Source organism: Macrobrachium nipponense, chromosome 45, assembly GCF_015104395.2.
Source record: "Macrobrachium nipponense isolate FS-2020 chromosome 45, ASM1510439v2, whole genome shotgun sequence".
Lineage (NCBI taxonomy): Eukaryota > Metazoa > Arthropoda > Malacostraca > Decapoda > Palaemonidae > Macrobrachium > Macrobrachium nipponense.
The window spans coordinates 51206816-51219645 of NC_061105.1; the positions used below are offsets into that span (position 1 = coordinate 51206816).

The 12830-nt window shown below is 43.7% G+C and overlaps 1 protein-coding gene across 3 annotated transcripts in view; it reads left to right on the forward strand.

Moving 5' to 3' along the window:
• The window catches only part of LOC135214509 (zinc finger protein 501-like), a 449070-nt gene that overhangs the window by 269160 nt on the left and 167080 nt on the right, over nucleotides 1-12830 (forward strand). The window contains exon 1 of one of the 3 annotated variants that reach the window (XM_064248880.1): nucleotides 1219-1355. The exons of 1 other annotated variant lie outside the window; for it this stretch is intronic. The gene's annotated coding sequence lies outside the window, so the exon portion shown is untranslated. Of the gene's footprint in view, nucleotides 1-1218; nucleotides 1356-12830 lie in introns of those variants that run through there. One more of the 3 variants, XM_064248882.1, reaches the window with a different exon arrangement.

Genomic DNA, 12830 nt, shown 5'->3' on the forward strand with positions numbered 1-12830 from the left:
AATCAATAAAAAACCCTTATGGAAATCGCAAGTGAATGTGGCCTAAACATAAACAGGGACAAGAGTAACATACTAATATACAACGATTGGTACAGTATCGATGATGTGGAGAATATGGAGCACATAGAAGGAGTAAAAATAGTTAAGAATATTAAATACCTAGGAGTGACAATCAACAACATGAAAGACAGACTGCTTCAGAGAACAGATAACAAGGGCCCAAATTAAAGCAAAGCAGATGGCAAATATGGCTAATGCAGTCATCAATAAAAGCTGTAGCAGAGTAAAAATAGGAAAATTGTACTGGAAAGGACTAGCGATGCCTTCATTCATGTATGCAATGGAAGTCATGAAACTTGACAGGAAAACAATAAATGAATTTCAGAAGATAGACAATAAAGTATATAGAGCAATTTTGAAAGCGCCAAGTTACACAGCTAGTTGTGCGTTAAGATCTGAAATAGGGGCCTCTTCCTGCCACTCAAGAGATATCAAGAATAAACTATTCTACCTGAAACATACACTGAAGAATGGTGGAAATAGGCTCCTATATGAGATAACCATGGATCAGTATGAAAAAAAAAAACTGGATAACCATGGATCAGTATGAAAAAAAACTGGATAATGCAAGTAAAAGAGTATATGAAAGAACTGAACATAAAATTAAGTAAAATTGAAGCAGTTAAAGACAAACAGTTAAGAGAAATAATAAACAATTGGGACAGAAAAAAAGGCAGAAAGAAATGAATGAAAAGTCAACGTTAAGTATCTGGAGAAAATATAAAGAAAACATAAGAGAAGAAACCTGGTGTGACAACACTGAAAAAAACAATGCTGATCAGTAGGGCCAGACTAGGTATACTAGGATTAAATGACAGAAATAGGATAAAAGGAGAAGATACAAAATGTTTATGCTGTGAGGAACAAAATGAAAATTTAGAACATTTCTTACTTTACTGTCCAGCATACAATGAGATTAGAAATAGATACAGTTTTGGGCAGCAACCATATCAAGAAAATAAAGAGGAATTAGTAGCTAATATACTCTTTTTGGTAGATCTACTGAGGGAGGAAGGGGAAAATAGGAAAGATTTTCTAAAAGAAAAGTGGCATTTCAGAGAGAAGAAACTCAAACAAACACAATGGAGGAATAAAACAAGCAAGGGAGCCGTTTCCAGGGAATGTTTCACTTACTACTACTACTACTACTCATGTAAACAAATCGTCGTTTGTGGAGACCAGACTCGTGTCAGCACAAAGTTAGTCACAGATATCAATGAATTTCCACCGGATATTTTGACTGAATGATCGAATCGAAGGTCAGCCGATGTGAGTCAACGATTAGAGTTTATTTCGTGAGTAAATGATTGTGTTCATTTTGATTTTTCGAGTTAAATATGGCTGAATTGAGATAGGCATCTTTGGTCTCAAGGCGCCCAAGGTTGATCGCCAGTGTTAATTAACAATTATTTAAACTGTTAATTCCGTTATATAATAACGTTGGATGTTAATTCGGTTTATGTAAGTAATAGAGTCACGGCTGGGGTAGTTTTATATAACTTTCACGGCGAACTAGACTGGTAGTTGACGTTTTCTATAGGGGAAACACGTGTGATAATGAAATTGGGAGCGCTTACAGTTCAGTTGTCCACGGGTTTCGTCTGCTATGGAATCGGCGGAGCAATACAAACAAGATGGCTGACGCTTTGTTTTGGCGCCCGGTTTAAAAACCCCGAAACCTATAAAAACGATAATGGGGGACCCTTTTGGGAACCGGGGTTTTTGGGTGGGGGAGTACATGCGAGTAAATGAAAACGGTAAGGGGGGAGCCATTGGGAAACCGGGGTTTTTGGGTGGGGGGAAACCCAGATGACGACAATGAACACGAAAAACAACAAAACCCTAGCAGACGAAACCTGTTGCCAAGTAAACTGTAGGAGCTCACGTACCAACAAAAATGTAGGAGGTCCCGTCCCCCGTTGTGTTAGGCTAACCAAACGACGGCAATGAACACTAAAAACCACGAAACCCTAGCAAAAAAAACCAGTGGCCAACTAAACTGTAGGGTAGAATATCACAGCAGGCCAAGCAGGCCACCTACAATCAACACCTAGCCACCCTCCGAAAAAGTACATTATAACGCGTCCTGACACCGGAGATGGGCATCAGTCGCGACTTCTTGTTGGTGAAAAACGGAGCTAAAGACCTCTACTCTCCTTTCGAAGTAAGTATTTTCTCCAAAGTTAGAAATTAAGGCCAAATTTTAAGATTTAAACAGAGGGTACTGAAAAGGGTGGCCTACTGCAGTGGAAATCTCACCAAAACGCTTTAGAAATTTTTACTTACAACTAAAAATGTTTCGAAGATTGACGCTATCTTGATGTTTACGGAGTCGCTTGTGTCAACAAGCTTCCCATTTCATGTGCTAAATCTGCACACCACTTGTACCCATAGACGCTGGGCACTTTCATCACAACAATCGTAAACCCTCTTACCAGCACTTATTCGTACTTTATTCAAGGGGACTACGGCATTCTTTGCGGCGTTTTGCGCTCTTCAATTGTTTATCAGTGTTGTCAATTGGTATGTGTTTACCCTCCAAACTAGGTATAAGACTTACACAAAACCGGGGAAATAAGTGAAATTAGCGTATCTATTTGTAGTATATATACATATTAGAGCAATTTTATCATTACTGCATTACTATGACAACTAGAATTCATCGAAACAGTTTGTAAATGCATCGGCGTATGTGTGACGCTCCACTAGATTGGCAACGATGAGCCATTTTTCCTCACGTTGTCTGCTCGTAAGTATACATCCGAAACATTTGTAATTTTGGGGGGTTAATTGGTTGCAAAAAAAGGGATAATGGACATGAATTAAATAAACATTTTGAAGTAGAGTTAAACTAAATATTGAGTAAAGTAAACAATTAAGGGAATAAAGCTTTGCATCTCATAATCAGTGTTGTCGTCTGCTGCTCGTAACTTTGTTTACGGAGTGAGTGCTTAGGAAACACGAACAGCAATGTGGTTCGAGTGCACTGTGGAGTGAATTAAGACCAAAATGTGTATAATTACAATCAAATAAGCACTGTGGAGTTTCAGTTGTGATGGCAGTAAGGATAAAACCACACTGATTACAAGGTCAAGAATGAATTTCAGTTACCAACCATAACCAACCCCGGGAATAACAAGTTTCATACTTTCACTAATATAGGCAACAAAATGTTGTTTTATTGTGCTGATTACAACTGCAATCTTGAGTAAGATCAATAAACGTTACATACATACGCTAACATTGTTCAAATGAGTGCTGGGAAGGCTGGGGAAAGATGGTGGCCGTCACTGATGAGAACCGTCCATGCAAAACGTAGCCGCCATATTGGATTTCAAAACTGCCTTGAAAACATACTTTACGAAGAGCTCACATGCTTATTTTAATTCGTATGGGGCTTTCATATATCACAATATGTTGACGAAACTTCAGTCTTTTTAAATGGTATGCTTAGAGTTGCAATTGTATTCATGTTTCACCAATTAAATATCGAGTGAATAAGACCCGTCCACCGTGATGAGGGTTGGCCTGTCGTGATATTCTACCCTATGAGCTCCCGTTCCAACTAAACTGTAGGAGCTCCTGTTCCAACTAAACTGTAGGAGCTCCTGTTCCAACTAAACTGTAGGAGCTCCGGTGATCGTAACCAAACGAACCAACCTAACCAAACTTAGGCCGCGTGCCCTTAACTGGCCCGGCTGAACCCCCCAGTATAGTATATTAGTGATTGCTACCTAACCAAAGGAACCAACCTAACCATAGTTAGTCTCCACGTCCTTACCTGGCCGGGGGGGCTTTGCCCCCTGGACAGTGATTGCTACCTAACCAAAGGAACCGACCTAACCAAACTAAGTCTGCATGTCCTTACCTGGCCGGGGGGCTTCGCCTCCCTGGACCCCCCTGTGTAGTAAGTTAAAAATTATAAATATCTAACCAATATAACTTGTCCATACATATGGCTGGCACCCGTATATCCTTACTGATAACTAAACAAAATGAATATTTCCGAGAATACATTGGTTAAAGTCAAGGCCACATTGTTTGCTCGAACACATGGACTGCGTTCGAACACGTGGACTTCTAGCGAATGTGAATGTTCGGATGTGTTGAGCGTGCCGTTCGGATGTGTTGAGCGTGCCTGACTTCAGCAAAGCGGAAATAACAATGGCGTGCTTAATTTTGTCAAAATAATTAAAATAACGTGCATTACATTGATAACCTTACCTTGGAGATGTGCTAGTCGTCCAATGATGGCCGCCCCCCCCCCCCCCCCCCCCCCCCCCCCCCCCCCCCCCCCCCCCCCCCCCCCCCCCGGCCCCACCCCCCCCCCCACCCCCCCCCCCCCCCCCCAAGAAAATATAGAATAACAAGAGAAATCGAGTCGTTGAAATCTTCTGGGTAGAGGATTTTTTTTTTTCTTTCTTGGCGGACGGTTGTTTCCGAGATGACTGAACAAGGGGAATTTGTGGACGAGCACGGGGGTGAGGTGACGAATCCGTTTGTACAGCAGGAGCGACGTCTCGTGATTGTTTGTTTTCAGCGACATTGGCCTTCAATTTGGTGGGTGTTGAAGCTACTTTATTTAATTGATATACACGTTTAATTAAATCTAAGAATGCTTTAAATGGACAATCAACTTGAGTTAGGTAACGTTTTTTTACACATTACATAGCGAAATATGAATTATACAAATTTTTTACTGTACCACTTCTAGGTAAGACATTTCGTTTCAAAACCCGCCAAGTAGATTCTATCGTGTTTGTGTGTATGTTTTTCTCGTGTGGGTCTACAAAATGCAATGTGTGATTAATGTTTTTGTGTGATTTGAAGAAGACATGACGAAGCACTGAACTGGCTGAGAAGCAGGAACAGACTGAAGGGTCGAGGAAGGTCGGGCAAGGTACGTTCCAGGTACTAGTTATCCTAGCGGATAACTAGTACCTGGAAAATATGTATCGAAGAATGTAAAAAAATGTAGGTCATACAGATGAGTTGGGCAAGGAAAGAAATATCGAATAATGGGGAAAAAAATGTATCTCCTACAGATTATGTTGGCACGGGTAAAACTATTGTGGGCAAGAGTCAAAATATCGAATAATGAAAAAAAAATGGAACTCCTGCAAATTAGTTGGGCAAGCATGGAAAAAAAAAATAGAATAACGAAGGGAAAAAAATGGAGCTCTTACAGTTCAGTTGGGCATGGGTGAAAATATGGAATACTGTAAATTAAATTGGAGGTCCTAAAGATTAGTTGGGCAAGATTAAAAATATCGAAGAGAATCGGCGGACTAATACCAACAGGATGGCTGCCGTTTGTTGTGGCTTTCATGTTGATGCATGTTCGGGTTCGGTCCTGTGGGTTGGGGTCGGGTTTGGTCGGCTGGGGTCGGGTTTGGTCGGCTGCGGGTCATCTGCGAGAACTACTTACCTTGGCGGAGGGATTACGGACCGGGCAAAATGGTGTTACACGGTCCGGTCAACTGAACTGTAATCTACCCATGAAATTGTCCTATTTTGGTCGGGTAAGTGTATCATCAGGTATAATTTAGAATGAAGAAGAAGTTATCTTCTATGGTGTTCTGCCAGTTACGCACTCGTTACCGAGATACAAGGCCGCGAAAGCTTTCTCAAGTTTTACCGAGTGGACTACCTGGGCCAGTCTTGCCCGCTCGTTGACCCAACTTTCAGAAAAAGTTATTGTTCATACGTGAACAAACATTTGGTCTTAACAATAGGATAATTTCTGGTATATCTATGCAACTAGGGTAAACAATCATGGACGATCCATCATCATCACGCTGGCCAGGTCTTATTCACTCGATATTTAATTGGCGAAACAAGAATACAATTACAACTTTAAGCATACCATTCAAAAGATTGAAGTTTCGTCAACATAATGTGATATATGAAAGCCCCATACGAACTAAAAATAAGTGTGTGATGCTCTTCATAAAATATGTTTTCAAGGCAGCTTTGAAATCCAATATGGCGGCTATCGTCAGGCTGGCCGGTCTAACCACGGACAATCCACCATCTTTCCCAGCCTTCCCAGCATTCATTTGAACAATGTTAGCGTATATATTTAATTTTTATTGATCTTACTCAAGATTGCAGTTGTAATCAGCACAATAAAACAACATTTGTTGCCTATATTAGTGAAAGTATGAAACTTTTTATTCCCTTTGTCATGGTTTGAACTGAATTCATTTTTACCTTGTAATCGGTGGTTTCACTTATATAACTTACCCGGTGGTTACATATAGCGGTGGTTACATATAGCTGTCGTCTCCTGACGTCGCAGCAGAATTTGAAATTCGCGGTAGCGCTAATGGTTTGACAGGTGATCCCTCTACTCCCGCCCTCTACCGGGTACCGGGAACCATTCCAACAATAAATCAGAAGTTTCCTGCCGTCGGAACCGGTAACACGGTTCCTCTGCTGGTTGGAATTTGGATTTGATCATCTTGGTTTTCTCCTTTTGGTGATGTACCTTGAGTTTACTGATCTTTTTGCTAGCGCTATAGTTATTTTGGTTTTGATATTGTTGTCCTTTTTAGGAATTATTTTGAATTCTTCACGATGTCTGACACCAGCTCTGTTCAGTATAGGGTGTGTAGTAGTGGGTGTAAGACTAGACTTCTTAAAGCTTCACTTGATCCTCATTCTACTTGTGTTAGTTGTAGGGGACATGAATGTTCTTTTGAGAATACGTGTGAAGAATGTAAGTCTCTAACATCTCAGGAGTGGAAGGCACTGGGAAAGTATATGAGAAAGTTAGAAAAAGATAGAATCAGAAAGGATTCACAGAGATCTTCTTCTAAGTTTGTGAGTAGCCAGGATATTCCTCTGAATTCTGTTAATCCTGTTCCTATTAACCCCGTAGTGGTTGCTCCTGCCCTCGAATCTGTATCTCCCGATCCCGATCCCGTGTCAGTATTACGAGCCGATATGAACTCGAAATTTGTCTCTTTCCTCACCACTATGCAGAAAATGGGTGAGACAGTGCAAGAAGTGGTAGTTAAGTGTGATAAATTACTTAGTGCAAGTGTAGTGGAGGAGGTGGTTGTTCGGCCCGTTCGTTCTCCTAGGTCTAGGCCCCTGTCAAACTCCCCAGATCCTGGGAGGAGGCATGCCGAAAACCGAAGGGAGGCGAGCGGGATCTGCTCCCAAGCAGCCGCCCCCTCAAGCAATCCTGTAGCCGTATCCCAGGATGCTGTCGCTCACCATTGGAAAGGTGTTGCGAGGAAGTGTTTTTCGTCAAGCGACTCTAGTTCAGATGTTTCCTCTTATAGAGGTTGGCGTAATAAGACTTCTAGACCGCTGAAAAGCTCTCGCGATGTTTCGCCTGCTGCGGTTCCCAAGAAGGTGGCGGCTGCCGAACCTTCTTGTAGTTTTTGGGAGGAGCCTGAAGCTTTTCTCCGGCGGTTTTCGATTTATCTCTTCCCTTCTCTCATAGAAGTGGAGAAGCCGAACACGCACACTCCTTCGGAGCCTTCTCCAGAGCCGCCTCAAGCGATAACTCCTGCGGCTCCAGACGTGTTTGTGGATCATCCTTCTACACCTCCCGCGCCTTCTACGTCGGTGGATCCTCAACCTTCGGTGTTTGAACAGATGAATGCCAAGTTAGGCAGTATCTTGGAGCTTTTTGGCAAGTCTCTTTTGTCCCCGAATGCGCTCCCGACCGCCTTACATCTTCCGCAGACTACTGTGCAGTCCTCTTCGCAGGCTCCTTTGCAGTCGCCTCTTCAGACTCTCCATGTGACTCCTCTTCAGACGCCACTTCAGGCGCCTGGTCGGACTCCTTTCCTGACTCCGTCTATGGCGCCACGTCAGGCTCTCGCTCAAGCGCCAGCTCAGCCGCCAACGCAGCCGCCAGCTCAGCCGCCCGGATACGTCTCAGTACAGGCTCAGACGTCTTCTCCTGCTTTCTCACACCCTCCTCGACGCATAAGGGTGTGACTTCGCCGAACAGGATTCCTCTTCCGATGGAATGTTCGCCAGTTTCGTCGAAGGAAGCTTCGGATTTGGAGGAAGAAGGAGGACTTACAGAAAAAGACAAGCATTTGTCGGGGTATAAACTCCTTTTACGATCCTTCGTTGACAACTTTGGAGATTCTTTTGCGCCTTCCGTTCCAATTTCTCCTAGTTCGCAGTGGAAAAAGGACAGTAAGCCTGACTCCTCGTCCTCTCGATTTCGGCTAAGAAAGCTATCAAGAAAGTTAACGCTTGGCTTTTGGAGAAGAGGGAACAGGGGAAAAATGTTTTTTGTCTTCCCCCTTCGAACTTTCGTCAAGGAGCCGTGTCTGGTATGACACTGGAGAAGTTTTTTCCCTGGGTGTGACTGCCTCCGCCTCAGGGAGACTTTTCTAGTCTTGTGGACTCTTCCGCAGAGCAGCCCTTAATACTGCTAAGATTTTCTTTTCAAACAACAAATGAACTGGAGCATCTTTGCAAGAGTGTTTTCCGTGTTTTCGAAGTTGTTAGCTCCTGGATTGGGCCATTGCTTCGCTGGCCAGGAAAGTCAAGTCATTTGGACTTTCGGAGGAGCAGTTGAAGGATTTTGCCTCGGTACTGGATTGTATCGATAAAGGCATCTGTGATGGAGCTTCGGAGCTCGCTGCCATTTTCGCCTCTGGAGTGTGAAGAAGAGACAGCTTTGGTGCTCCTTCTTGTCGAAAGGGGTTTCATCGAACCAGAAGTCTGCCTTGCTCTCTCTTCCTTGGACAAGAAACACCTTTTTTCCGCAAGAGATTGTGAGCGAGATCGCTCAATCTTTAACACAGAAAGCGACCCAGGATCTTTTATCACAGTCAGTGAAGAAGCCCAGGAAGATAGCTCCGGTTCTTTCTGCTTCTCGGAGTGCTCCCTCCACAGAAAACTCCTAAACCATTTCGAGAGAGCTCCCGTTCGATCTTTCTCCAGGTTTCGTGGGAGAGGTAGAGCCTCTTCTAAAACCACTCTCTCTTCCATCAAGAAGTAGGCCCGTAGTCCTCCACACAGCAGTAGGAGCCAGATTATTACCTTTTCTAGCAGACCCTGGTTTTCATCTCGGAGCGGATCCTTGGACGGTCCAGGTCCTGAAGGAAGGATACACCATTCCGTTCATCAAGCACCCCCCTCTCACAGAATTTCCTGTGAATTTGTCAGCCTACTCGGAGAACTCCGAAAAATTTGCTGCCCTCCATCAAAACAAAAAAAAAAAAAAAAAAAATTCTCGCCTTACTGGCAAAGAGGGCCATAGAGTTAGTGGACTCTCCTCAGGAACCAGGATTTTACAATCGCCTTTTCCTGGTAAAGAAGGCCACGGGGGGTTGGAGACTGGTGTTGGACGTCAGTGCCCTGAACGTCTTTGTCCTGAAGACGAAGTTTTCTATGGAAACGACCCAATCGGTATTAGCAGCGCTTCATCCTGGAGATTGGATGGTTTCCATAGACCTTCGGGACGCTTATTTTCATATTCCGATTCATTCGGAATCGAGAAGATTCCTGAGATTCGTGTTCCAGGGCCGCATTTATCAGTTTCAGGGCCCTCTGCTTCGGCCTGTCGACAGCTCCACAAGTGTTCACCAGAGTTCTGTCGTCAGTAGCAAAGTGGCTTCATCTAGACGGAATACGAATATCCATGTATCTAGACGATTGGCTTCTCAGGGCAAGGTCCAGACAGAAGTGTGGAGGACCTACAAAAGACTTTAAGGATGACGGAAAGCCTAGGTTTGTTAGTAAACAAGGAAAGTCATGTCTCACTCCTTCTCAGGGATGATAGTTTATTTAGGAGTGAGACTGAATTCAGTTCTTTTTCAGGCTTTTCCGTCTCGCCAAAGGATCGACTCTTGCCTGAACAAAATAGACGAATTTCTCGTCAGACAAACTTGCTCGGCGAATCAGTGGATGAGCCTTTTAGGAACCTTGGCTTCAATAGAGCAATTTGTAAGTCTGGGCAGGCTCAACATGAGACCACTTCAATTTTACTTGAAGCAGAAGTGGCAAAGGAAGAAGTTCCCAGACTCCTTCGTGTTCCCCATCTCGGAAGGAATCAAACAGGACCTACTTTGGTGGAAAATCAGAAGGAAGGCTAGAGGAAGGCTTGTCTCTAAGCCAGTTGAGCCCCAACCTTACGCTTTTGTCAGACGCATCGGACAAAGGGTGGGGAGAGCTACTCTGGGGAGAAAGGAAGTGTCGGGACTTTGGCAGATTCATCGGAGAAGAAGGGGGGGCTGGCACATAAATCTAAAAGAGTTGAAGGCGATTCATTTGGCTCTAATGCACTTCAAGACAGAGGTAAGAGGGAAAGTAGTGCTGGTTCAAGCAGACAACACCACGGGTCTCTCTTACATCAAAAAACAGGGGGGACACATCGTTCTCTCTGTGCGAGGCGGCGAGAGACCTACTCATTTGGGCGAAAAGAGAACAAGGTTGTCTTGAGCACAAGATTTATTCAAGGCTCGAAGAATGTAAAGGCGGACATTCTCAGCAGGAGAGGACAAGTCTCTCCACAAGAGTGGACGTTGCATCCTCAAATATGCAAGAAGCTTTGGGGATTTGGGGATGTCCTCAGTTGGATCTCTTCGCCACAAACAAGACAGCTCGTCTACCACTGTATTGCTCCCCAGTTCCAGACGAGGAGGCGTTTACAGTGGATGCCATGCTTCTGGACTGGTCAAATCTGGATCTGTATGCCTTTCCACCTTTCAAAATGCTAAGATTAGTTCTGGCAAAGTTCAGAGGTCATCAGAACGTCAGGATGACTCTGATAGCCCCCTTTTGGCCGGCCAGGGAATGGTTCCGGATCTACTACTGCTGTGACGGACTTTCGAGAGAGTTACCGTTAAGGAAGGATCTACTCAGACAGCCCCACTTTCTGAGTTCCATCACAACTTGTCCGCTCTTCGACTAGTCGCCTTCAGACTGTCGAGCATCTCCTCAGAAAGAGAGGATTTTCAAAGAGAGCTTCAAGGCTATTGCTAGACCCAGAAGAGAATCCTCTGATCGAGTGTACCAAGCTAAGTGGGTCCAATTCAGAGCTTGGTGCAAAGAAGAAGGAATTTCGTCTTCTAAGACCTCTATAGCTCAGTTAGCTAACTTCCTTCTTTTTCTTCGTGAGAATAAGAAGCTTTCTACCCAGACGATTAGGGGTTATAGAGCTATGTGTCTTGTGTTCAGACATCGAGGATTAGACATTTCTAATAATCAAGACCTCTCAGACTTGATTCGTTCCTTTGATACGACCAAGACAAAGGAGTCAAGAACAGTAGCTTGGAACCTGGATGTAGTTCTTAAATGGCTGATGTCAGATAGATTCGAACCGATCTCCTCTAGTTCTTTTAGAGATCTGACCAGGAAGACCCTTTTTCTTTGTGCTTTAGCATCAGCTAGAAGAATCAGTGAGCTGCATGCTATTGATAAGAGAGTTGGATTCGCTAAGGGCAATGCCATTTGCTCATCAATGCTGGGGTTTTTGGCTAAGAATGAAAATCCCTCACGTCCTTGGCCTCGTTCTTTCTCTATAAAGAACATTTGCGGAGTTAGTGGGGCCTAATGAGCCTGAATGTCTCTCTGTCCAGTGAGAGCACTTAGACATTATGTGCAAAAGACCAAAGGCAGGTATAAGAGGTAAGAGTGATAACCTGTGGTGTTCAGTGAAAGATCCTTCTCGTCCTCTTTCTAAAAATGCGCTCTCCTTAAGGAATTTGATTTCTGAGGCACACGGACAATGTCAGGACTCAGATATCAAAGTGTTTAAAGTCAAAGCTCATGAAATTAGAGCAGTGTCTACGTCTATGGCCTTTAGACGTAATCTGTCTTTGAAAGACATTATTAAATTCTACATATTGGAGAAGCAATTCTGTCTTCGCATCTCATTATCTGACAGATTGCAAACCACATATGAAAATTGCATTACATTGGGGCCATTCATTGTGACTGACATGGTATTGGGTGAGGGAGAGAAGGATGTATCCCATCCTCACTAACTTTTCTCCATGATTATGTTTTTTGTATTTTTAAGGTTGTCTGAAGATACAGGGAGTTTTTTTTGAGTATCTTTCAGTCTTTTAATGTCTGGTGTATTTCTTAAACGGTTGTGGTGATCCCTCGTTTTTCATTGTATTTTGTGGTGATTGTACTGCGCCCTGAGCAGGGGCATTATAGTCTTGTCCGTTACGGTCACGTCCTCAACGGCAAGTACTTATTATTGTGTCCGCGCAGGGATCCATATATCCTGTCGGTACAATAAAGGCCAGCAGACTACAGAGGCAGTAACCACTGAGTCAGCGGTCTTTAAAGGTAAGGAACCTATATCTTCAGATAATTCCAACAGTTGTTATTTTAGCTGCCATTGTCCCACCACCTAAATGTGTCAATCAGCTATATGTAACCACCGGGTAAGTTATATAGGTGAAAATGACATTTTTATAATAATATAAAGTTTCACTTATACTTACCCGGTGGTTACATAACGAAGCCCGCCCTCCTCCCCTCATATGGACAGGTAGGCATGAAACTTCTGTTGTTCCGACACGGCATACAAACCTTCGGTCCTTTTACAATAGGAAGATACTAGCGGCAGCTGGATAGGTCGTAAGCTTTCGAACAAGGGGTTCGGTAGTTAACTGCTTGTCCGACAGGCGCGCGCGCGCGACTGGAGGTAAACAAATCACTTTTGCTTTCGGCCTCACAGTGGATGGACGTGTGTGTTCGCTCTCTGCCCGCTGCTCGTCGTTTGCTTTCTAGTTTGTTTGTAATTGTGTATGAAGATTGTAAGTACAGTATTC